The sequence below is a fragment of the Cyprinus carpio genome, chromosome A20 (genome assembly GCF_018340385.1).
Source record: "Cyprinus carpio isolate SPL01 chromosome A20, ASM1834038v1, whole genome shotgun sequence".
Taxonomy (NCBI): domain Eukaryota; kingdom Metazoa; phylum Chordata; class Actinopteri; order Cypriniformes; family Cyprinidae; genus Cyprinus; species Cyprinus carpio.
In genome coordinates, this window is record NC_056591.1 from 11,085,545 (window position 1) to 11,112,034 (window position 26,490).

General features: G+C 34.5%; 1 pseudogene; it reads right to left on the reverse strand.

The window, feature by feature from the left end:
- Positions 1 to 227: 227 nt before the first annotated feature.
- On the reverse strand, positions 228 to 25,211 carry LOC109075065 (annotated as a pseudogene).
- Between the last annotated feature and the right edge of the window lie 1,279 nt (positions 25,212 to 26,490).

The following is a 26,490-nucleotide window of genomic DNA, read 5'->3' on the forward strand; positions in this document are numbered from 1 at the left end:
AGTTTTAGATCATTTTTTTCTGAAGTGTCAGAGCCTGTTTTGAGGCTTACATTAAAAAGAAATTTGACAATCTGACCTTTAGCGGTGGGTTTACTTAGTGGGATTTTATTCTTTAGTTATGCATAGGAATCCTTCTGTCTACAGACAGTCACCATATATGATAATAACACTTGCTGAAATACCCATCATGCTTGCATTATTAATCAAAGGAACAGAAAACAGAGTAGCATTGTTTGGCACCTAAATTTATTGAAACCCAGAAGGCTCTAACTTCCATTCTTGGATTTAAAATGAAGTGAGAATTTGAAATGTCATACTGATTTATGAAAGATGCACAGGGTTTAAGAGTACAGACGGTTTACCCTTTTCATTCTAGATGATGATGATGATGATGATGATAGACATACTTAACATGGCAATCACAAATTACAGTCATCATCTCAAAAATAATAATCAGCTGTACAGCACACAGACATGAGAACAATCTTCTCAGTACGACTATCATTGCAGTTAAAACCCCAGCATAAATGTAAAATACAGCCATTTCCCAAGCACCATGTGATCGCAGTCCTCTGAGATGATTGCCACAATGTATTTAGTAAAATACAAAATGGATTATATGTATATAATAAAAAGAAAAATTAAAGACTGGAATGATATTCTTCAAAACAAAATATATATAGTGTACTAAGACAATCACTGAAATTTAGATGTGAAATTTGTAAACACTTGTTTTTCTACAATTTTGTAAACACTGATAAATGTTAGTTTCTAATCTTTTATTATTGTTGTTTTTTTTACACAGCCTGGATTATATTTGGTCAACTGTAATTGTTTTTAATATACTAAGATAATACAGATATTAGTAAATAATCAGAATACTTTTTTAATTGCATGTACATTTATAAAAGTGACATTACCATGATTTTTGTGCAAAATGCTTTAGTGAACTATAATTTTGGCATTTATGAGAAACCTTTTTAATATATTGGTTTGAATAATTGAACAGAAACAAAATGCACACACACACAAAAAACACAGACCTACAAACCTCTTGCGAATGTTCCAGGATGTATTCCCACAGTTAATATCTCAATAAATACCCAAGCCATCTACGTTTCTTAATACTGTGCAAAAAAGACATGAGTTCAGCTAGTGCAAGCAGGCCTGCCGAACACCCCAAAACGAAGCGAGATTTCAGGACACAGCCGAGGCCAGAATGAGAGAAGCTTTAAACCAAAATTATGCCCGTTGCTACATTTAAATTTGAGAAGTTAAAACTGTAAGGCGTCTGAATCGGCATAAGGCAGAGAGAAAGCAGGCCACAATAAAGAGGGTAATTTAAATTCTGAACTTGTATTTTCATCTAAGATATCCAATGAATATGCAGTAGGTGTCAGGTCGAGTTTACCTCTCCTGAAGAAAACAGCAAGCTGCAGAGATCTACCACGCCATTGGTCATATTGTCGCTCCCATGCAAAAGGTTGAGCAACATTGGCACACTGGACAATACAAAGCACATCTCTATTAAATAATATTCTCAATTGATTTTAAAAGGAACATAATTTGCTGGTATGGCTCTTACTCTAGTATGCAACTACAGTCATGAGCAGCCAAGAGAAAATGAGATAACAGGAATTTTGTTCCGGCAAGATGATGACATATGAGAGGAAAAGCACAGTTTTGTGTCTCTAGTAAGGAAGTACGATTCAAATAAAGCCCGTCTTCAGAAGAAACTTTCATCACAGCCTAAATTAACGTCTCTCTTGAATGTAGTAACTTGCCCTGAGGTGCCTGTATTAATTTAACCACTGAAATAGTCTGTAATTATGCCTCAAATCTGAAATTATCCTATTTTTGTTACTTTAAATGAGCGAGCATTGTCTCTGAGGCCTCTCATAAAACTAATGAGAGACCTGAGTCAAAATTATGTACTACAGGCTAATTTTGAGACCCTTGATGGGACTTTTTCAGAAAGGGATTTTGATATTGCAGAACTGGGCATCTAGTGAACTACACTCAGCACAGAGAAACCGCTAAACAAATCTGCCTCCTTTAGTCCAGTTTTTGAGGACGGCTCCATCACAGGTCATCGTCCCCTATTCCTTCAAAGGCGTAGTTTCCATGGAAATCATTGCCACTGATGTCACTGGCCGAGTTGGAAGAACTAAGTCCTCTCAGCGAGACAGAAGACAGCTTGGTCTGTGGAAATAAAAAGTAAACAGAACAGCATAAAAAAAGTTGTTACTGTTAACTAAAACTATTTTTTTTTCTCAATTGAAATAAAGCTTAAATAAAATAAAATCTAAATATCAGATGTAAAAAATAAAACTAAAAATGGTGCTTTGGATGTAAAGTAAGTTTAAATTGAAGTACTAAAATGACTGAAACTGTAATAAAAATAAAGTTAATCTTAACTACAATTAGAAAATGTGAGAATAATAGCTCATTTAAAATAGTAAATATTAAAATGTTGTGTAAATAATATTAAAATAACTTCCAACTGTAAGTTGATTACAAGGAAATGAAAAACATTGTGAAAACTCACAGAGATTTTGACTACTTGTTCACGGCTGGGATCAGGGGAATCCTGAAAAACAGTCATGCATTTCATATCTCAGCAATGGTACATCTTTCATATCAAAAGTAGAGGTGTTCTGTATTAGCAAAAACCTCTATGCCCACCAGTAATGGAGGAGACTTCACAGTTTGCTGACTGTCAGAGCGCTGGAACGAGCCGTTCAGTCGCTTCTTCTGCATCTGCTGGAAACACATTATAATCACAAACTTATTGAAAAAGATAAAGAATTCCCTTTTAAATGAAGTTGAAATACCTGTACAAATTGACCACATTCGTTTTCATAAAACACTTTCACAAACTTATTGTGCATGATTCATCAATGCAAATTATATTCACATTTTTCTTCATACAAATATTCCTTTTCACTCAGTTGTACATTACAATATGGAAGAAAAGATCTGTTGCTAATTCTGTTGCATCGCATACATAAATTGGAAATATAAATTGGGCTTTGAATACACTTTCATGTTGATTTAAAAGTGAGCTCAGTTTTGCACAACTCGATTTGCTCAAGTCTCTCTAGTAAACAAAGGCGATTTAACGAACATTTAACAACAGATTAGCCTGATAGGGGTTTATCAAGCCAAACCCATGTGGCAAAATTTAATTAAGACTCAAACTCTTAAATGAAGCAAACACAGATACATCCACCAACTTAAAGAGATAACTTAGACAAACTTAGACCTACTGACCTTTTTAATGCTTCCGCCAGATTTCTTCACCATCAGCTCATCTACCATAGACTGCAGACAGATACTCATCATGATAGCCTGGGAAAAACACTTTTTTTTATTATTTATGGGTCAATATTGGATATTAATTTGTTAATGCTCATTCACTATTTTTACCTTTGCCTTTATCTAAGCTCACTTAAAGTTAATCTTTAAAAACGCTAATAATTTGATAACATTTGAAATCTTCAGCAAATCTCAAAATGAATGCCTGAAATAACTTTTAAGCATTTTATTTTCCATTTATTTAGACAAAATAGTAAAGAATTTCAATAACACAATCTGCGATTGACTCTGTGCTGACCTGTTGGCTTGTGATGGTGACCCACTGCAGACGGTCTTTGCTCATCAAGTACTCGAAGGCCAGCTCTAGTTTCACGTCACATTTACTGGAACTGCTTGGGTTTGCGGTACCGTTCGCCACAGGCACCTGCTGTAGAATTAGGCCAGGTCATCACAAATACAATCATCATAATCATTGTTATTTGTGTCTTTGCAATTACAGAGGTCATTTGTTAAACTCCTCTACATAGCAAATAACTTAAACTTAAAGCTCAATTAGTCATCATTAGCTGTACTCTAGATGTCAACGTCCTCATAATTCCACAGCATCACCAGCACAACACACAAAAGTGTCTCATAAGAATTGTCTCAGAAGACACAAAACAGACAACTACTTTACACATACACAAGTGTATAATAAGAATTGCACAGAAAACTCTGCAGTCCCAGCATCCTCAGCGTAAGGTCCTGGTCTCAGAGGACAGCCGTTCTGAGCTCATTAGTAACACAACTCTGCTTTTCCAGGGCAAAGACCAAGCCAAGACCACTGCAGAGTGGAGCAGAGACAACTTCCTCTGGCTAATGAAATGCCAGAACGTGCATTAAACTGTTTGTACTGGACCGAAGAGAGAATATTCAAAGCCTTTTCACATTCCCAGAAGAGGCTGTTTAGATATTGACACGTTTGTTCGTTAATCTACTGTTTAAAAAGAAGGGACAGAGTAAAAACAAACACTTAATACTATTAGATGTAGAATGAAGATTTAGATTGTCTTCATTTTGTTTCCTAATTTTGGTATAATAAAATGGATGCAGAAAACCATGAAGGCATACATTTAGTTGATTCCCATGAAATAAATATATGTATGGATGAGTGTCTGGTAGCTGAAGGTTATAAGCACGCACAGAGACAAAGAGCACAGTCTATTTTTCTGCGGAAAGTGGCTTTTTTGTTGATCCCCGTTTCAACTTCCCATTTTCTGAAATAGACCAACGAGACATGACTGAAGAGACAGTCATAGAAAGAATCTGGACAAAAGGGTTGTCTGGAGACACAAGAGGAAGTTTTCCTACATCCTTACTGTAAAACGCAGTACATATTATTTGGAAAAATCTGGCTTTTTTGTTAGGTCTTTTAAAAGCCTTTATTTCACTGAACACTGAATCCATTTTTCATACTGTACATTATGCATTTTATTTTTAGCATTTTAGTTTTCATTTATTTAGACAAAATACTATAGAATATTACTGTAAAAAGTAGTACAGAAAGAAAAAAATAAGGTATTTTAAAGTCACATTTTTGCCTTTATTTCACTTAATCTATTTTTCATAATGTACATTATAATGTTGTGGTGCCTAAAATCACTTGTAGAATAGATTTTTATTTTTGACATTTAATTTTTATTTAGCATGTTTAAAAAAAAGCATAGTATTTCAGTTTTTACATTCTTATAGCAAAAAGCAGTATATAAAAAAAGGCTTTGTTAAGTTAAATGTTTTAGCATGTTTGGCTTTATTTCACAACAATTTAACAAAATAAAGCTTGTTATAGAGATTTAACTATTAGAGGCTAAAATAAAGTTGTCATTAAGTTATTTCTAAAATACTGATAAAAAATTTAGTATAACAATAATAATAATAATAATAATAAACTTTCCTGTTTAATTTAAGCAACTGTGTGGTTTTTCTTCTTAAATGTGACCTCATTTGACAACTATTCAGTACTTTAGGAATGAACTCAGGAACTGCTTAATGACAAGCTTTTGTGGATTTCAGGTCAAATGCAGGTACCCAGACTCTGCAATAAACGTGAAATATCTAATCATGACAACATACCAAATAGTACCAGGTGTTTTCAATCTTAAGCTGGTTGCATGCGCACAGTACAATTTTTGGTATGATTATGCTAAATGTGTGGTTGCCATTGTTTGGCATAATCAAGTAATTTCAGTAGGACTCAGGAGTTCTGCATTGTGGCGAAAAGGTTCCTCATGCCGATTTTGCTTGTGTTGGTCAAACAAATTTGCAACGTTGACCAATAGAATCTGTCTGCTTGGTTTAAAAGTGATTTATGCGTGTGCTGTGCTTCATACATCACTATGCTATCAACAATGGACTTTTCTGCATGCAAAATCGCAATACTATCTGCAATATTTTTATTTTATTATTAATCAAACTTACAGATGAAGTGACCCGCCAGCATCTCATGCGTGTGACTTTGAAGCTGCCCTCTTTCATCTGATCATTGGGCAATTTGACGTGAAAGTTGAGTTCATTGTTGCCAGCACCGACTATAACATGACAGCCCTTTTCTGGAAAATCTGTGATGCATGGATCAAACTTGATATAGCCGTAGTACTTCAGTGTCTGAGCCAATCTGATGAACTGTGGGACAAAATAGAGTTAGACACAGATGATCATCTAACAGACATATATTACTGGACTATCGAGGCTTCAACATAATACATTCAGGTCTGAGAATGGACTTCAGCTTTTATAGAAGCAGTGGATTTCTTTCCAGCTCATAGACACTAGCTAGATCAAATAACGTACCTCCTTCTTTGAGCCTTTCTCCTGCAGGGATTTCAGCTGTCTGTGCTGCTCTTTGTTCACGAGGATCCATCCCCGCTCTATGTCAGACACCGTCTGAGTGAAAGGAGGAGGGATTTTTTTTTTTTATTATTATTTTAGTTAATTTTGTAGTCATGAAAATGTATTAGTTTTCATTTCTTTAGGACAACTTTTTTTGTGCGATGGACCATACACAGAGTATCTTTTAAATTAGGAGACTTTCACCTGAGAATATAACAAGTTGAGTCCCACGCGGTCGTCCATGACATCACTGTCGTATGCTGTGTCCCAGTAGCTAAAAATAGGGCAGGAGACAGTAATGATAAGTTAAGCAAGGGAAATACTATAATTTACCTTCTTCATCTTAGATCACATCCATTTTCTGATGTATCATCTAAAAAGCTAATTAAAATCGTTTTATTGCATAATCATATAATTTCTGTTCACACGCCTGAGGAACTAACAAGACGAAAGCTTACCAATAGTTTATAAGAATTTTAATGAAATCTTCCATTAAGTTAAACTTAGTGAAAAGAACGGTTCTGTCCTGTAATAAAGCTTCTCTTTTATAGCTACACAGCATGTTACTGAACAAATGCTGCTAATGCAGTGAATGTCTCCATTTGCCTAGAAGCAAACGACAATCTGGCAAATGAGCAATCTTCAGCTCAATGGCCATCCTGACTGTCCATATGTCAAAAACTATTCTCATCATGCCGTGGGCAGAATGAGGTCTGATAAATAAGATTTAGCAGAGTCTGCAAGAGCACAAAGATGCAGTCATGCATAACAATAGATATTGTTCACATAGCAGCCAAAACTGGACATCCGTTAAATCTCATTTGAAAGCTTTTAGTGGTTGATGCCGGAACATTTTTAAACTATACATGACATGCAGCGAAAAGAAAAAAGGCATGGGAGCATGTTTTGTGAAATTTTTGTTGTTCAAATGTACACTAAAGTCTCATACTCAACAAGGCTGCATTTATTTGACCAAAAATACAGTAAATTGGTAATATCAATAAATATTATTACAACTTAAAATAACTTTTCTATTTTAATATAAAAACGTAGTGTCTGAACAACAGTAGTGTACCTTTTCACAGTAAAAAAACATGTATAAACAATGTACAAATTTTTTTTTTTCATATATCTCGAGCTTTTCTGCCCTTTCCTGCCTGTCAGCAGCTAATCAGAGCAGAAAGAACTATATTCCATTCCTGATGTAGTAAACAGGTGGGATCTGGCTGAAGGCTGTCTGTAGTCTCCTTTAAAGTAGGTCAAGAGGCCTGCGGTTCTCCTGAGGGGACTGAAAAGAAAAAACACGCCTGCATCTAGTGCACCTTTTCAACAGTATATGATGACGAGGTGTGAGATTTAGCGGGAAGGATGTATAAAGTGGTTGTAAGGTGAAACATTTTTAGCAAAATAATCTCTGCTAAGCTGTGCTAATTTGCTAAAAAAGGGAAATTTATATTCACCTAACACCTTAACACCTGCTTCCCATGCACATGGTGAAACACATGGTGTTTCAATGCCCTTGCTGGAGATTTTACATAAATAATCTCCCCTGATTCTCACTAATTATTCCATTACATAAACCTCACACTCCAAAGGGCATTTGATGAATACTGCTGTTAATAAACCACTAGGCACATCAACATTTACACTCTGCATGTGCACTTTTCTGGGAATAAATAATGAAGCTTGTATTGCTTTAACCACTTCAGAGATTTTGTAAAACACAGCACTTCTGAGACAGTTATAAAAGAGATGTCTAAATCCAGCTGTCATCAAGTCCGAAAAGTCTAAAGTGCAAATATGAAAACTACTGCTGCACAGAACCACGGGATCAGACTGCTGAGATAACGATCAAACCCATGTCTACAACAGGAAGGCAAAAAGTGCCTCTCTACACATTTAAACAGAGTGGAGATAGAGCCTTGTGGGCCACCTCTTCCTAAAGCAAATATCCATGAGTTGGAATAGCCCTTTGAGAGATGTTACAAAGTTACACTTTGGGTAGGACTCATGAAGTTTATGAGAAACTGTTTTAAACTGGAAATCCGGAGAGTTTAAGTTCTATTAAAGGGATAGTTCAACAACATTCTATTATCATTTAAGGCCCGTTCACAACAAGAACAACAAGATATCTATTAAATAGCTAAAGATAACTACTTTAGCATTCAGACCAATGCATGATAATGCTCTGTGTGTTCTATGCATGCTCTGCAATTATGTTGTCTGCCACTTTAAATGTCCAGCTCTCTAAAGCAGGGTGAATTCTGACTGGTTGTCAATGTTTTTGCTATTCATCGGCTGGAAAAAATATTTTTTTTTGAAAGTGATTCCAAAGATATATGTTCCTCCATGCCCTTGTCATCTTGGCCATTATTTCCCATATAATAAAAGTGATAACTGCAGCGGTCAAGCACAAATGACAAAGCAACATAGAAGTAACAAGACCGTAGTCTATATGACTTGGTGGGATATATTCCAACTTATCTGTTAACTTTAAGACCAAAATGCATTCAAAAGTGAGTTTCAGTGAAAATCTGCTCTTCTTGATGCATTCATTAAAGTTCATGATCTTCTCAATGATTCAGTTCATAAAACTGGTCTGAATGGTTCATTTATCAGAGCTTTTCGGTTTTGGTCTGTTCTTCTCAGTATGGCTACCATATGGTTTCTGTAGACTTTAAAGTATACTTTTATGGTGCTTTCGCATCCTTTTTGAAGCTTAGAATTCTCATATGTTCTCCAAAATAGCTTTAATGTTCCACAGAGCGAAGACTAAATGATGACATTATTATTTTTTCCTTTAAAAAGGCTGTTTTTGTTATAGATTTAGAAGCATTCTAAGGACAGTTAACAAATTGTATAAGAACTTACTCTCTAAGCTACATAAATATATATATTCTTATTATACCTGTATATACTTTGCTGTTGGACCAAATGCTTAACCATTACTCCCAAAATAAGTTTTGTACCTTTTACGGAGGACGATGCGGTAGTCGGAACTATGCAGGCTGGTGATGGACACGTAGGGCAGCTCAAATTCTTGCAGTTTTCTCACGTCTGGGGCACCATGGGAGGTCAGAGAGGTTTGGAAGAGGGAAAGAGAGACCAGATGAAAGGTATGAGTGCCTTCAGACTCAAGGACATTTGCAGAATAATAACAATGACAACAACCAAAGTGAAATGGGGGAGAATCCATCTGGCTCAAGCCATAGAGGGCACAATAACATGTTTATCACTTTGTGCAAGAGACAGGAGGAGGAACAGAGGGAGGGAAGGAAGGAGGGAGAGAAAAAATGCTGCAGCTGTTAAAAATGACGTTTTCTCTAGAGTTGGGAAAGAGGGAGAGACGGAAGCCAGGAACTGAACTGAAATGGACACAAAGCTTTTAGAAACATTATAAACAGGAGTGTGAAAAGAAGAGACGACAGTTAGATCTATAGCATAGTGCATGCCGTCGCAACTTCTCATTCTACTCTCTGGCTTACCCTTTCAGTAGCCTGACATTAGACAGCATGTTAAGACAAGAATGGTATTATGTGATAGGAATGTCTTAAATACACATGTACTACAACATCATCATCACCACATTTCTAATTGTTTTTAATGGTTGTTGCTTACAGCTGTCATTGTAAAGATTTCAAAAGTGTAAAAAAAAAAAAAAAATATATATAAATATATATATTATTATAATAATAATTATAATAATATATATATATATATATATATATATATATATATATATATATATATATATATATATATATCTAAATGCATGAATGTAAATAATTACATTAAATTTATTTTTTGTACATATTTATTTTTATTTTCATTATTTTGTTTTATTATTAAATTATTATTGTGAACAATAAAGTAGGACTTTTCTGTTTTTATTCTTTTTTGTGAAGGATTCTTCCGGGGACAGTTTTTCATCATATCTGACCCCGTATTAAGCCTGTTTCAGGTGAGGATCTTGCAAATGAGTGAGAGGCACATAGCATGTCATTCCTCAAGAACGCGTGATGATTCTGTGCTAAAAGTAGTCAAACAATGGCAGCTCATATAAGTAGACATGGAAAGTTCCACAAACAAAATGACAACATTACATCCAGATAATGAGAGTAACTGCCAGACATCTGCATAAAATCAGAGAAGAGATGCCCTTAAGTTTCAAGACCGGAACCAAGTCTGTGAAGTCCAAAAAAAAGGCAAAAAAAAAAAACAAAAAAAACAATTACGCTTCCAAATACACTACTGGTCTCCTAGGGGTTCATCCTTTGATAGATGTTCAATTCCGTAACACAATGACGACAATGGAAACAGAAGAATTGAAGGAAAATTAAGCTTATTTTTTATAGATTCATTTGCCCTGTGCACCAAACTAATAACACACAGTGAAAGAATCTGGACTCAGGAAATACTTTTATTTTGTCCCTGAGGGGTGTTATTAGAAAAATGATGCATGTCAATTGAAAAGGCGCTTGAAGCCAGAATATTATTAAATATTATCTCAAGCAAACAACTCCTCACAGTGAGTGTATAATCTGTTTAATTTCAGATGGAGCAAGTAATATTTCTCAGCACAGGGCATTTCAGGCCATATGCAATCAATCAATAGAGTGACAACCAATTAGAATATTGCTGTTGTTCCATTTACTCCTGCCAACAATGGCGCAACAAACATTGTTTATAACAGAATAAGGAGAAAAGCAGATCTATTTCTAATGCACCATTGTTTCATGTTGATTTTTCAACCTCTAGGCAACTATAATGCAGTACTTTTTTCCTTCTCAGAGTTCTAACTTCTAATTTGTTGTTTTAACACAAAGCCCATAAAGTTATTATGCATACTAATATATATATATATATATATATATATATATATATATATATATTTACTGGTTAGCTACTAGTTACACACGTTTATAAATTTATTTTCCTGTCCAAAGCTCACATGATGCCAGGGTGTTTTTCGATGGTTGATAGTGTGTTGCTATGCAGCTGCTATGTTGTTCTTTTCTTATTGACCCAAGTCAAAAAAGGCCAACCCTCCAAAGTAACTGGTCCCTTGATTAAGGCTCAGTCCTCTGTTTTCCAATGTCTTACTGCTTAGAATAGGGTTTGGCCAAATGTGGGTTTGCAATTTTTTCCAAAGTTTTCAGTATTTTATCATTTTTGTAACAAAAGGAATTTATAAAACTGTTGTCAACTTAATTATCAGACATTATGTCACTATAGCAAACGTTTGGCAGTAAAGAATTTAATACATAAATATTAGTATTGTAAGATGTAGTGTAAAATAAATTAAATAGAATTATCTATTTTTATTGTGCAGTACAGGGTTATTTTAGTAAACTAAAACTAAATAAAGTCATTAATAAAAATAAACGTTAACTGAATATATTTATTTATTTTTTTCAGCTTGTTGCCAAGGCAATATTTTAATTATATTAAATAATTAATTGTTTAACTTAAACACTAAAATAACAAAAACTTAAATATAAATTAATAAAACTTATATTTGACATTCTTCCAAAAATAAAAAATGAATATGGAAAATACAAAAATAAAAAGAATTCTAAATATTAATTAAAAATATAACAGTATCTCAATGATACTAAAATAACACTATAACAGTACAACTACATTATAACAGTAGTTCCTTTTTTATTTAGAGATAACAACTACAACAACAACAGTAAAACAATTGTATTATTATTATTATTATTATTAAAATTGACTGGGTTCCTAAAACACATGCTGTATCAAAATAAGAAGAAAAAAAAAGTTTATTTACCTGCAAGTCATGTGTCCATGACATCAGAAAAACATAAGGATGCATGTAAATTATTAACTTATAATCTCAGGGTTTAGCTGCATGATTTGAGGTATCATCCATATCTGAAGCTGAAAGAGTATGGGGCGGGTTACACACCACATTTAATACTTATGGTTTGGGTTTAGTTCAATCCCTAACATAGTATGAGCAATACTAATAATGATGTTTGTCTAACATGCACTACAGGCCTACAGCAGAACTGTGTGTGCCATGCCAACAACAGCTTGACCAAAGTTTCATCTACTTGACCTCTGTTTACTTTTGAGAAGAGTCTCAACAGAACACAGACTTCTCTTTTGAGCTGCCAGGACTGCATTGACATTCAGTTCAGAGGAAGTATGTTGACTTTTAGATACCATTTACTAACAGCCAAACCACTAAAGCTAAAGCCAGCAGGTCACATCTTACGCCAGCAGATATCTACTCCAAATGTTAAAATGGTCTTATTAAATTAAAAATGTCAAATATTATACTTACACGTGCAGCCCCCATCCCCCCTCTCCTGAACCAGAAAGAGGCTGAAATATCCCACCAGCTCATCAGGAAGGTCAAGCTTTGAGGCCACAGCCTGATGAAGACATGAAGCATCATTAATCTACACTGCACTCATTATTACCTAACAAAAGATGACTGCAAACCAATTCACAAGATATGCATATGTATTCACAGGCAAAGCACATAAATCATTAAACATAAGCTTGATAAATTATGTCTGTGTGAATTAAGACAAGTAATTGTCCTTGCTACAGACTTTCTCTTCAGAGAAAACAAACTTAGGTACATTTAACCTAATGATGATCTTACCGTCTAAATGTTTCCTCCTCTCTAATGAAGTGTTTTACACTTCATATTCCATTCTGTGTTTCCTTACTATATATGTTGTGTCATTCTTTAAAAATACAAGCTTTTCTTTTTGTGCACAAACTTTTAAAAGTGCTTCGGAAGTGTTGTGTTTTAGGTGTTAAACATTACATCCCAGCAGATCCCATGATCAGATTACACTTACGTTTATGCCTGTTTTATGTGTAACACTTGACTTTCTTGCTTTCATCAGGTGCTAAAGGGTACTTTGGGTCATCAGGGTGCTTGAATAACAAAGCAGAAAGCTGAATATGGGTCCAGGGTGCATTTTAATGAGAGGCTGGATCAGCCATGACTCTGTGTGGTGCACATGGGAAAGCTATGATCCACAAAAAGCTCCTTAAAGCCCTTAAAAACCAGGCTCAAATATGTGTTTGCTGATTGGAGAGCAGGTCTAAGTGAATAATAAGTGAAGAAACACATGATGTGTGTTCTTTTTTTTTTTTTTAACACAGACTAACAAGTACAACACATATTGTATGAATTCATTTAATTTACAAAGTTATAAAGTCTATATTAAAAGTGTGGATGAATTTAAATAATGATTCATCAAAATGTTTAGACTTGTAGTTAATGTTCAATGTTGCCTTCTTAATGTTTCATGCATGTAGTTGATCAATTATACAGTAAAAAGTCATTTTCTGAAATATTATAACTGATAATAACTGCTTTCTATTTGAATATATTTTAAAATGTAATTTATTCCTATGATGACAAAGCTGAATTTTCATCACCATTACTCTAGACTTCAGTGTCACATGATCCTTCAGAAATCAACAGCTGTGCTGCTAAATATTTTTGTGAAAACTGTGATTCTTTTTTTTTTTCAGAATTGCAGTGAATCCTTCAAAATTATAAACGTATTTATTGTCACAGTTGATCAATAATAAAAATATTCACTTCAATTATATATATATATATATATATAAACTTTTAATTTATATTTTTGTATTTACATTTAAAATTGAAAAACAAAATTGATTGCTTGCTTTAAATGTATCATTTATACATGATATATTTTTTATTTAATGTTCACACATATACATTTTATTTATTTATTAATAATAGCTAGAAATCACATTCTAAATTGTGGCAAAACAATACTGGTTTGGTTTGTATCATAAGACTATACCTATTGCTGAGCAATAAACAAATATAACAGAGTTAGAACAGTGTTTAAAGGCCCTAACAAATATAAATCCTTAACTTGTAAAATCAAAGAAAAGTGTGCATGTCCTGTTTTTATGTATTTCTGGCCTTGACCATATGAATTAGTTTAGAATTAGAAATATTCATGCTAGCTCACTATTACAATAAAAGGTGTCAGTAAACCACAGACATTACTATTCAAAAAGACAAAGGCTTAAACCTGGCAGTGATGATCGGCTTTGAGAACACTAAGCAGATGTAACAAAACAACATTCTCACCTCCAGAACATCTTCGGTCTGGTCAGATGTGAGGATGTTGACTTTGACCTTCTGGCCGTTGGACAGGTAGATTTCCAGCTGCACCTCCTCAGTGGGGATCTGCTGGGTATCCTGCAGCACAGACAAACAGTGATGCTCTTTAAAAGGGTTTGGGAAAACACCTTCGTGCTGAATTCTAATTCAACTTCAGATGCTTCCTGTCAGACTCAGCAGATCTCAGAATATTCTGATGAACATGCAGTACTGAAAACATTAAATCACACCCTTACACTCACTCCAAGGGCACAGAACTGAAAAAAAAAAATACATAGTCAGAGCAGTTTCACTTCCTGTGTCTTCCAGCTTTCACGTCAGAGGACGTTTTCATTTTAGAATAAATGTAATGTTTTGAGTTGTGTGATTTACTGTATAGATTCAGGCTTAGTCACAAGCTATACATGCCTAGAGAAGAGAAGTGATTTGGTAATAGGTCAAAACAAGAGTCAAAACACCACATTGCTGACTGTTGGATAAAAAGTAGTGTCACTGTTCTTTCATTGTCCTATCTTTTGCTTTGTGGAAATTACCCCCCCACCCCTCTTCCTGCATGTTTCATCTCCCACTGCAGCTGATCTTTACAGAGAATGGAAAATGAAAATGCAAGGCCAGGTCTAATCTCCTATTCTGTTCCTGCAGACTGCTCCCTGATGGGCAGCCGGGGGGACGGACGGGATCTGACTGCAAAATTGGCAATATCTATGTGGGGTGGGGAATGAAATTCCTGAAGAATGAATGCAATCTATATGATTCAGACAACAAATGTAGTACAGGATGGTACTGGAATGTAAGGAAGTGAACAGAGAGGCACATTAACCGGTTCTTCACTCAACGCACTTGAGTGTATCTTAATAAGGAAATGAGATAAATCAGACCCACCAGTTTTTGACCCTTTTACTGGATGACTAAGAAAAACATTTTTGGCAGGAAGGCAGATTCTAATTTTTAAGGTTTTATGACAGACAACTGGGTCACTTCTATATTTAGACACTATAAGTGTGTTATACAAATTTTGACTGTTAAAGGCAAATATAGAGGCTAATGAGGCAGAACAATGTCAAGGACATTTTTGAACATGGAAAGGAAAACCTACTTCAGTTCTATTTTTCATTATAGTTTCTGGATCTGTACACTTACAAGAAATTGTCATTTGTATGTTAACAATATATCAAATAGCAGCAATTAATATACTAGATTTGCATTTATGATAATTAATGAATCATAATAAATAATTAAATATTTTTACTAACTAAAAAGAGTATAGAAATTCTACCTGTTGAGCTTTTCTCAAAAAGCTGTTGAACATCTCACTGGATCCCAGAATGGGGTCTTGACGCACTGCAGAGTGAAAATAAAAAGCTCTTCATTAAAGGTATCAAAACTTGCAACTTGACAACCTACTCCAAACTAGCTACTTTTTTTGATAAACATATTCAGCTACAATGAAAGCTGATATAAACATGTATTTAAACAAACTGAAGCCACTTATAGGGGCAATTGTTTTTACAATTTTACTCTTGTATCACAATAGCATGCTATTTGTGGAAGCACATAAAATTGCTTCAATGCATATAATGAATAAAAATAAACATTTAATTAAACATTTACACTACCATTCAACAGTTTGGAGATTTTGAAAGAAATTCATGTTAAAACGCTATTACAGTTTAAGTAGCACAACTTCGCCATCAGAGGAATAAATTACGTTTTGCAATATAAGAAAACAGTTAGAAAATAGAAGAAGATCATGAAAAAAAATCTCCCAAACAATTCACTTAAGCAAATAGAATACATCAATGCTACTTTAAAAGGTTCAAGGTACAAATTTCCTCGGGGAATGTTTGTAGAATGATCTACAACATGATATCTTGAGGTAATAATACAACTTTCTTATTCTTGTGTCTTAACTGAGCCATAATGTAAACCTCAATTTAAAAAAATTTGTCAAAGTCATGTAAACATTAACTAATCTGGTATACAATGCAGCTTTTTCTTTAAAAATATCACCATGCCTGACTGATAATAACCTTAGTTAAAAAAAAAAAAAAAAAAAAAAAAACTTGTGGCAAACAGACCAAATTAAACTATAATGTTTATTTTTTACTTCAAATATAGCACACAAGCAAACAAACACAAGGGGTTTGCACAAACTGACAAAATATTTGCTCTGAACAGCTTGTGTGTTTGTGTCAGTTAATTTTCCATAACCATGTTTCTCAATGATGTAACTGAAAAGAGCCCCAGCCAAGAGCAGCTCCAGACTGTGAGCAAATAAGCTCAACAAGGCTTAGCTTGTTCGATGAAAAGAGCCAGTGCTGGAATGGATTATAGCAAACGGCTCTTGGTGCTGCCAGCACTACTGATTTCCTTTTGTGTCCATCTGTCAGTGGATCACCAGCTTCCTGACAGAAAGGCAGCAGCTAGTGAGGCTGGAAAAACTCAGATCCAACACCCACACCATCAACATTGGAGCTCCTCAGGGCTACGTTCTCTCCCCACTGCTCTTCTCCCTAACTGCACCTCTACTGATCCCTCTGTCAAACTCCTGAAGTTTGCAGATGACACTACAGTCATCAGCCTCATCCAGGACGGCGACAAGTCTGCTAACAGACAAGAGGTTGAACATCTGCAGTCACAAAAACCTAGAGCTGAACACGCTCAAAACTGTGGAGATGATAGTGGACTTCAGGAGAAACCCCCTTGTTCTCTGCCTTATCACCATCATGGACAGCACTGTGACTGCAGTGGAGTCATTCAGGTTCCTGGGCGCCACCATCTCTCAGGACCTGAAGTGGGACATTCACATTGATTCCATTGTGAAAAAGGCCCAGCAGAGGTTGTACTTCCTTCGTCAACTGAAAAGGTTCAACCTGCCACCAGTGGCGGCTCGACAAAATGTTTAGGTGAAAATGAGAGGAGGACTATTTAAAGTTAATAAAATTCACAATTAATTTCAGGTAATGTCTCAGAATGTGTATTTTTTGTTTGTAATTTGGAGGCTGTAATTCCATAAAATTTTGATGTAGTTGTGAGGGTAGGCTTTTCTATCGCGAATGTGCCGAATCTGCTGATGTAATTACAACCGTTAGGTGACAGAGAAGGGGAGGGGGAGGCCGGGGGAGAGTTGAGTTATCGTGCCTCATTTGTTAAAAAAAATTAGCCAATCAGCATTTAGTGTTCACTTTCAGCGCTGAGAAGTGTTGAGAAAAGAAACCTCGTAAAGGAGGCTAGCCTCCCTTAGGGTATATCAACCAATCATAGAGACGTAAATTACGTTATATTAGTTTGAACGTCTCGCGCTGAGCTGATAATGATCCAAGTACTTATGATGAGTAGCGATATTGAATATTTGATCGGCAACAGATTTACCAAGCTGTCATTCAAACGGTATATTTACAAATTAAAAAAAAGGGAAAACATGCCTAAGCTGGATATAGGCGACAGCAGTCGGCTTAATTAAATAGCACAACAGGCAGCTCTCTTTTAACAGACTTTTAAGAAGGGATGGATGTTTGCTTCAAGTGATAGGCCAGGTAAGTGAAATTATATTATCTTGTTGTATGTGTGTCGGTTTCTTACAACCAAAAAGCCATTTTAAAGTGGTTAAGCAAATAATAATAATAAGAATAATAATAATAATCGGCAGGGATCCCAGACCAATACAATTAGTGTGCCTCCTCTATTTTAAAACCCACGAGCCGCCACTGCCTGCCACAGGCACAGATGACACAGTTTTACTCAGCTGTTATTGAGTCGGTTCTGTGCTCTTCTATAACTGTCTGGTTTGTGTCAGCCTGCAACAGACTGTTATGACGGCAGAAAGGATCATTGGTGTGCACCTGCCCAGCCTTCAGGACATGTACAAATCCAGAGTGAATAAATGGGCAGGTAACATCATCAAAGACCCCTCTCAGGCAGACGCTACAGATCTCTGTGCACTAGGCATAAAAACATTTTTCCCCCATGCAACCTCCAGCTTAAACAGTCAGCACAGGAATCATTACCTGTGTTCTGTAATTCATTCTCCATCTTTAATTACTGCCTCTTTCTCAAGTATTATATAAATACATATGCATATCTCTTTATTTATACAGCTGTATATAGAGTAAATAATGCACAAATCTGTACATAAATCTACTGTTCCAGATTCATACACATTATTATTATTTACTGTTAAGTCTTACTATTTAAATGTTTTTCTGTTCTCATGTCAGATGTGTATGTATGTAAGTACACGCTCAGAAATAAAGGTACAAAAGCTGTCACTGGGGCAGTACCTTTTCAAAAGCTACATGTTTGTACCTAAATGGTCAATTTTGGTACCTTAAAGGTACATATTAGAACCTAATAGGAACAAAAATGTACTTTTTGAAAAGGTACCTCCCCAGTGACAGCTTTTGTACCTTTATTTCTGAGATTGTATGTACCAGGATCACCTTAAAAAACACAACAAACTCCTCGTGTGTTTGCACACATGTGGTGAATAAAGCTAATTCTGATTCTGACTGTGTGGAGAAAACCTGTTAAACCACATGCATGGCAAGATCCTCAATGTTGCACAACATTGGTGGCCCTCTTTTATACAGTGTGACTGATGTTTTGCAAACATGAATGACAATGTTATATGACATGAATTGAAGGATAATCATTTTTATGGTAGTATATATCTGTTAAAAGTGAATTTTGTAATGTTTAGGAGCTAAAACACAGAGTCTAGTCTCAAACCATTTAGTGAACTTTTCAAAATAAAAGAAAATGCTTCTCACCAGCTTGCATGTACTTCTCTAACTGTTCTCTTCTCTGTTGTTCTGTTTGAGTTGGTGTGGTGTTGGGGTTATTATTTTGTTTGGTGGGATGGCTGGAAATTATTTATTTATTCTTTTTTTATCTGAAAGGACACATGGAGAGAAGTTAATTTTAAATTGATGAGGTCAAATTCTGAAAACAGAATGTTTGGTTATTCTGAGAGGACAAAATTAAATTGACCACTGCCTGCCCTTGACCGCTGTGCACTACTCTGTGGTACATGCTGACTGCGGGTCTCATGGGCACCAAGCTAATAAATCTGTTTACACTTCACAGCATCTACCAAAATTATGCCTGCTATTGTTCCATCTGTGTTATTGGGATTTTATTCAACGGCACAATAAGAAAATTACATGGAAATAATATCAGTGTTGATATTGTTAACTAAAAATTGTTTTTTGATAACTGAAATAAAGCTGAAATCAGATAAAATATAAATATCATGTGAAAAACTTAAACTTACATGAAAAATAGAAATGGTGAATAAATAAATAAATAAATAACTAAGTTGAAGCACTAAAATTAATATAACTAAAATAAATTAATAAATAAAGTGAAATAGAATTATGAAATAAAAATAAAATATTTAAAAAGAAAACTTAAAATACACAAATAAAAGTTCATTCAAAATATGATTTTTTTTTTTTTTTTTTTTTACACAAAATGACTTGAATCATTTGAAGTCCTATTTTAAGGGTTAACTGCAAGCCTTACACCAAGACAGCATCTACGGATTGCATCATATGACCACGTATGATCTGACTAGGCCCTCAACGCCCTGTTACCTAGCAACGGTGGCTGCGAAACAACACAACATGCCCTTAATGGTGAGATCACTGAAGTTCTCTCTCATTCAAGAGGAAACTTAAGTGTCTGTGAAACTGGTAGGTGTTAGATAATAGATTAGGTAATAAGCAGATCTTTTTTTGAGAACGATGTGTCACTTTCAGTGGGTGACCACTCAAACTATTTCCCAACATTCTGACCTATTCTGTACTGGTGAATATGATCACAGATTCACTATTTAGACGAGAAGTAAATGTGTGTTTTCATGTGTTTTTTTTTGTACTGTTTTTTTATTTATTATGATTCAGATTATATTATTAATTTTTTTATAGTAGTTTTTTTGGTGAAAACTATTGTGCTTTGTAACAAACAGCTTTTCATGTGCCAGTATTCCAAGGCAATCCTTGACGCATTTTAAAAATATGAGTGCAATACTGATTTCTGAAATGAAGGTCATGATGAAAATGTGTGTTCACCTGTTCATGGAGGCCTAGGAGTTGGCTGTAACGTACTCGACAATGCAAGACACCATTCACATGGATATTGTAAGCCTGCAGAAGGAAAAACATAAAAATAAACAGTCAGTAAGATTTTTAATCAAGGCTGCAACTGCAATATTGTGAAATTACGGGGACTTTGACTTCACAATGGGAAAAACCAAATATGAAGGGCGCCGTTTCAAAAACACTGAGTGAACACAGGAAAAACATTTCTTAAGGCATTCTAGTGGGTCATGTGGTCTTTAAAATCTTCGTTCAAATTGAGTAACACCCAAAAATGCTTTACTTTGTTTGACGTTGTTTCAGAAGGTTGTTGTATAAAGTTCTCTATCTTACGGCGGCATATTATAAGAATGCTCTCAACAGACCTCACATGCATTCAACTCTATTAAAACTACTTCTGCAAATATGTATAGCACGCAATGACCCAATTATTGACACCGCTACACAACTAATACATGAGTCATCAAAGCTGGAACAAGTCTACTGACAGAGGGAGGATGAAACTGCCATGCCTTTACTTGTTGTCAAATATAAAAAAGGAAGAATGAGTATGCAAGTCTTCAGGAAATCCAATACTTTTTTGCCCTTGTGTTTGAACAGGAAGTCTGACATTTAAATCGCAGCCACCACTCATTTTTGTGGCTCTTCTGCAAAGTATGCATATTTGGTGACATGATCAGCTCCACTGCAAATATGCAACTCCCTGTCGAATATAGAGCAAGACTGCATTATGCTGTCTGAAGAAAAATACCTCTGACTGTGAGGGAATGTAGAGAGAGACAAAGCAGGTTTTTAAAATCAGTTTTAGTTGACTTTAGAAAATTCAGGTAGATCAGCATCAGTGTTTTTGTTTACTTAAAAACTATTACAAACATCTGTATATTGTAATAAAATAAAACATAAATATTACTTGAAGAACAAACTAAATTAAAATTTTAAAATGTTTTCTAAATAATAATAATAATAATAATAATAAACATTAAAACCATTTAGAATTTAATTAAATAATTTATACACACACTACCAGTCAAAAGTTTGGGATTTTTATTTAAACAAAAATACAGTAAAATTAGTGAAATATTATTATAATTTAAAATTACTGTTTTTTTATTTGAATATATTGTAAAATATAATTTATTTATGTAATGCAATGCCAATCTTCATTTGTGTGCTGTTTCATGTTTTTGTCAAAACTGATACTTTTAATTTTTCAGGATTATCTGATGAATCTATGTTTCATTTGATCTATCAATATTTTTGAACAAATAAATGCAGCCTTGTTGAGCAGAAGATACATTCAAAAACAAAACAAAATATCTTACAGACCTCCCCCCCCCCCAGTAACTGGGTGAACTAGTTTATGCAAAACCTGTTTAAATTATGCAAAACAACAAATATCTTCTCATCTAAGAAAGTGAAACTAAAATATAAAAGCAGTTAAAAGCAAGTGTGGTTCATACATCTGACCAATTTGTATCTCGGCGGCCTTGAAAGACTTAGCTATTGAAAACGTCACTGACGATCTGTGATGGAGAAATTCTCTCTGAATCACAGTCACAGATGGACACAAACAATGTCTGCAGTCAATCTGTTAGGTATGATTCACAATATCTTCATGTCAGTGCATTAAAACCTTTGCGGGTCTACTGGAGGTGTTTTAAGAGTGCTGAGAGCATCCATGTGCAGTGGAGCTCAGAAATGATCTCAGCCTCTTATTCAAATCATTTGTTGGCTAAGGAGAGTCAACAGCACAGGCTGCACATCTGCATTACATCTGCAGACAGCTACGAGAAAGAATTCAGGAAAAATATGCTTTGTAATCAATCCACAGTTGAGTACAATACAGATGAAACTGAAGCTGTCTGTTATTGATAGGCTCTACTCGCTGTTTCACAGAAAAATGAAGTGTCATGTCTTCAGAGTATTGAGCCAGCTATGTTTCCAGTTATGCTAGATAACTGTTATGCTGGAAGGAATGGCAATCTTGCACTGCATATGGCTGAGGGAGAACGCCAGGAGAACTGAGACGTTGTGAATCCAGTTCATACAACAACGCTAGAAGATGCTAGCTAGAGTGTTTCTGAACAACCATTAACAAAGCTTCCTAATCTGATTTCTTTTATATATTAAATGAATAGAGGTCAGAATAAGTATGCTTTCATTTTTACAAACAATACATCTATTAAATCTTGTAATTTTAAGACTAAAATTATAAAAAAAAAAACACTTAAAATGAAAGCTTTACGGTTACAAATCACATCATACTACATTTTTTAATATTAACTACAATGTTACAATAGATATATGAATATTCATATCTACTTGATATCGTTTGGTTTTCCTTTTTTGAATCCGTTCACTGATAAGATTCGTTCAGCTTCCTTCACTGAATCTTTATCCATATCAAGCCAGTATGTGGTGGTTAAGGCTAGATGGCATACAGCAAAAACTACAGGGCATGCGTACATCAATATAGCATAATTTTTCTCACACTGTACAACAATTACTATTTTTACATTATTGTAAGTGGTAGGTTTAGGGTTGGGGTAGGTGTAGATGTTAATAAAACACAATCTAACAGGTAGAAATTAAATGTATTGTTAGCTTCCAGTTTTTGCTGTATCCCTTCTAGCCACAACCTTATGTGGTGGAATATGTAATGAGTGAATCATTGAATCATTTACTCAACCAATTACACTGATAGCACATGTACATCACAGAAACGTCTATTTGACATCTGTATTTACATCTGCAAGATGTATTTTTTAGAGTGTTTGCTCATCTGCAATACATCTATATGACATTTTCTGTCAGAAGTTAAATAGACACCTATGTTTTTAAGATGTTTATGATTTAGAATGTATGTAAAACTGACAACTTAAAGACATCAGATGTTTGTACACAGCAGATGCTTCCCAGATGAAGCAATCTTTTTAACAGACATCTTGCAGACATATGTGTGTTATCTGGGTACAGAGTATTTCCAAATTTAAGTCTTGTTATCCTTTATTAAAATTCTAAAAACTAGATTTTCTAAAAACTACAAAGAGACTCAAGAATGATTGTTTAAGCATTATAACATTTTCACCTCATATGACAAAGTACATGTACAATTTTGCTCCATTTGGTCAATTAGGAAGGACTTGAAAAATGACAATAGCCAACAGCCTAAATTTAGAAACTAAGAAATTATGCCCATATGTCATGTTAATTCTAGTTATCAGTAATATATCCAGAGGCGAACCAAGATGAAGTGGGGGCCCCAGGCAAAATTAAAAGATGAGGCCCTTCTTTATTATTTTGTTTTATAGATATTTATATGTGTATATATATAAGTGTATATATATATGTATATATATGTATATATATATATATATATATATATATATATGTGTGGTGTGTATATATATATATATATATATATATATATATGTGTGTATATATATATATATATATATATATATATATATAAAAATACAAAAAGTATATATATTTATCCGCTTCTGGCTGCCAGAAGGATAAGTCCTCTTCATGTTTATATTAGCAAATGCAGAAGTAATCACTGAGCCAGTTTGAAAACGGCGGCCGCGCATCACGAGGAAAAAGCAAGCACATCCATCGTAACGCGAGAGGGGGCCCCCTATGGGGGGATGCACATTTATCGCTCCATGTTATATTAATAATGACATTTCCAATTGTTCAAATGGTCAGCTGTCGGGGGCCCCCTCAAAATGTGGGGCCCCAGGCAATTGCTTGCATTGCCTGCCCTATTGCTACGCCTCTGATTTTAACATATAACTCTTCCTGTTTATCATCTTGTTGTGAACGAGACTGACTCATATGATGATCTGAATGAACGGACATGTTCCCTCACATTCCACAAGTCAGAGAAAGATCCGTTCACAACAACGGTTTAAAGCACCACTATTCCACAGCGTCACCAAATGTAAAAGCTATAGGCGCGTCGCTTATTTGACCTCCACCACACTTACCACATATGTCGATCCATTTTCATCGGAACGGACCTCCGTCTCGGGGATGGAGAAATGCATTTTCTACTCTAAGATTACAAGCCTTTGACCAAGCTGAAAATGCTGTTAAAAGCGAGTGTTTACGGAAAGCCCTCTGCTGTCATGCAGGGACCAAACTGAATGACGGCGAGCTACACTGTAGTCCTGTCCAGTCCAGTCCAATCCAGAGCTAGATTAAGCCAGAAAAGTTCTCTTTTGCGACGTGGATTATTTAAAAACTTTCTTAATGTTCAGGGCTGAACTTTTCCAATAAACATCTAAGCAGCAGCCATGTTGCAACTGGGGGTAATTCCACGTTCATTGTCGGCAATGTATCGTCAAATCTGTCCTCTCACTTCCTCGCGCACTGGGAAAGAACGTGAGAATCGAGTCTGCAAAACACACAAGGGTCGTCGCAAGGCCCACGATCCAATTAACTTTCAGATTACTCCACGTAAAGGTGCTCCGCGGTTGTCTACAGCCCCTCTACATGCATACATTGGTACATACGAACGAATATGGAGAGGAAACAAATGAAGAAACTGTTTGTCGCAGCATGCATTTCGTGATACTCCAACTTGTTAGAGGGTTAAGATGAATACACCTCAGTCTGCATTGTAACGAAACCTTCCAACACTATAAACGAAACCGCTGGGCTGTAATATATTCAATATGTATCTGATCACTCCCGAAGCGTCGCAACAGTCTGGATCAAACCACTCTTCTAGCGCGGGGGGAGGTATTGCGTAAACATGTTCACTCGAGATCCTTGGGCATGAACAAGTTGCAAGCGTAGTTTGTAGTAAACAATCTCTCCCTAACTACGTGAACTTATGTTTATGCATGCAAGCGTTTGAACTTAATATTAATTTTAACATTGAAATGGACTCAAAAATGGTTGTGATACAACAAGCAAAACACGAGGTTAAACTGCATGTTGTTTAAAGATTAACTAAATCATAGTTCTCAAGACAGCTTTGTGATTGTGATACAACAAGCAAAACACGAGGTTAAACTGCATCAAAGAGTATTTAAAGATTTATATATATATATATATTATATATATATATATATATATATATATATATATGTATATATGTATATATATATATATATTATATAATATATATATATATAGTATATATATATATATATATATATATATATATATATATATATATATATATAGATATATATATATATATATATTATATGTATATATATATGTATATATATGATATATATATATATATATATATATATATATATAGTATGTATATATATATATATGTTCTATCATATATATAAATATACTATTACCAGGGCCCAAAAGGAAGAGAGGGCCCTTGACAAGTATATATTTATTTTATATATTTTCAAGGGGGGGCCCATCATACTGCCTATCATATCTTGTGCAACGTGTGTGTGTGTATATATATATATATATATATATCTATATATATATATATATATATATATATCTATTATATATATATATATATATATATATATATATATAATCGTGTGTGTACTGTTTTTAACTTTTATGATAATACGTTTTACAATAAACATACCACAAAAAGATAATAAAAAAAAAGTGTTAATTAAAAAGCACCAAAATGAGTAATAGAGTTGCCTAAATGAATAGGGCATAATTTAAATAAAAATATTTATTTGATTACTGACACTAATTTGTCTAAAAATTGACACAGAGAATGAGATTCTTCCTTGCTTTCTTTCTTACCTCTGAGCTGGGGCAGTCCAAAATCCACATTTAAGGGGGGCATAAAGACACTTTTGTAGCCAAACAACTTGTTATTCGAGTTTAACTTTATGGTTGATAATAGTAAATTAAACATTAATTAATTAAACAACAAGTAATTTATGGCTATAATTTTTTTAAGTCATCGGAATTCGTTGAATGTGCGTTATTTTAAACAACCAGACTGAATATAAATGGCGAAAAGGATCTAGCTATATCAGTTCAATAACGTGAATTTTGTAAAAGCAACCTGGGTTTTGTGAGTGTTTCGTCTCT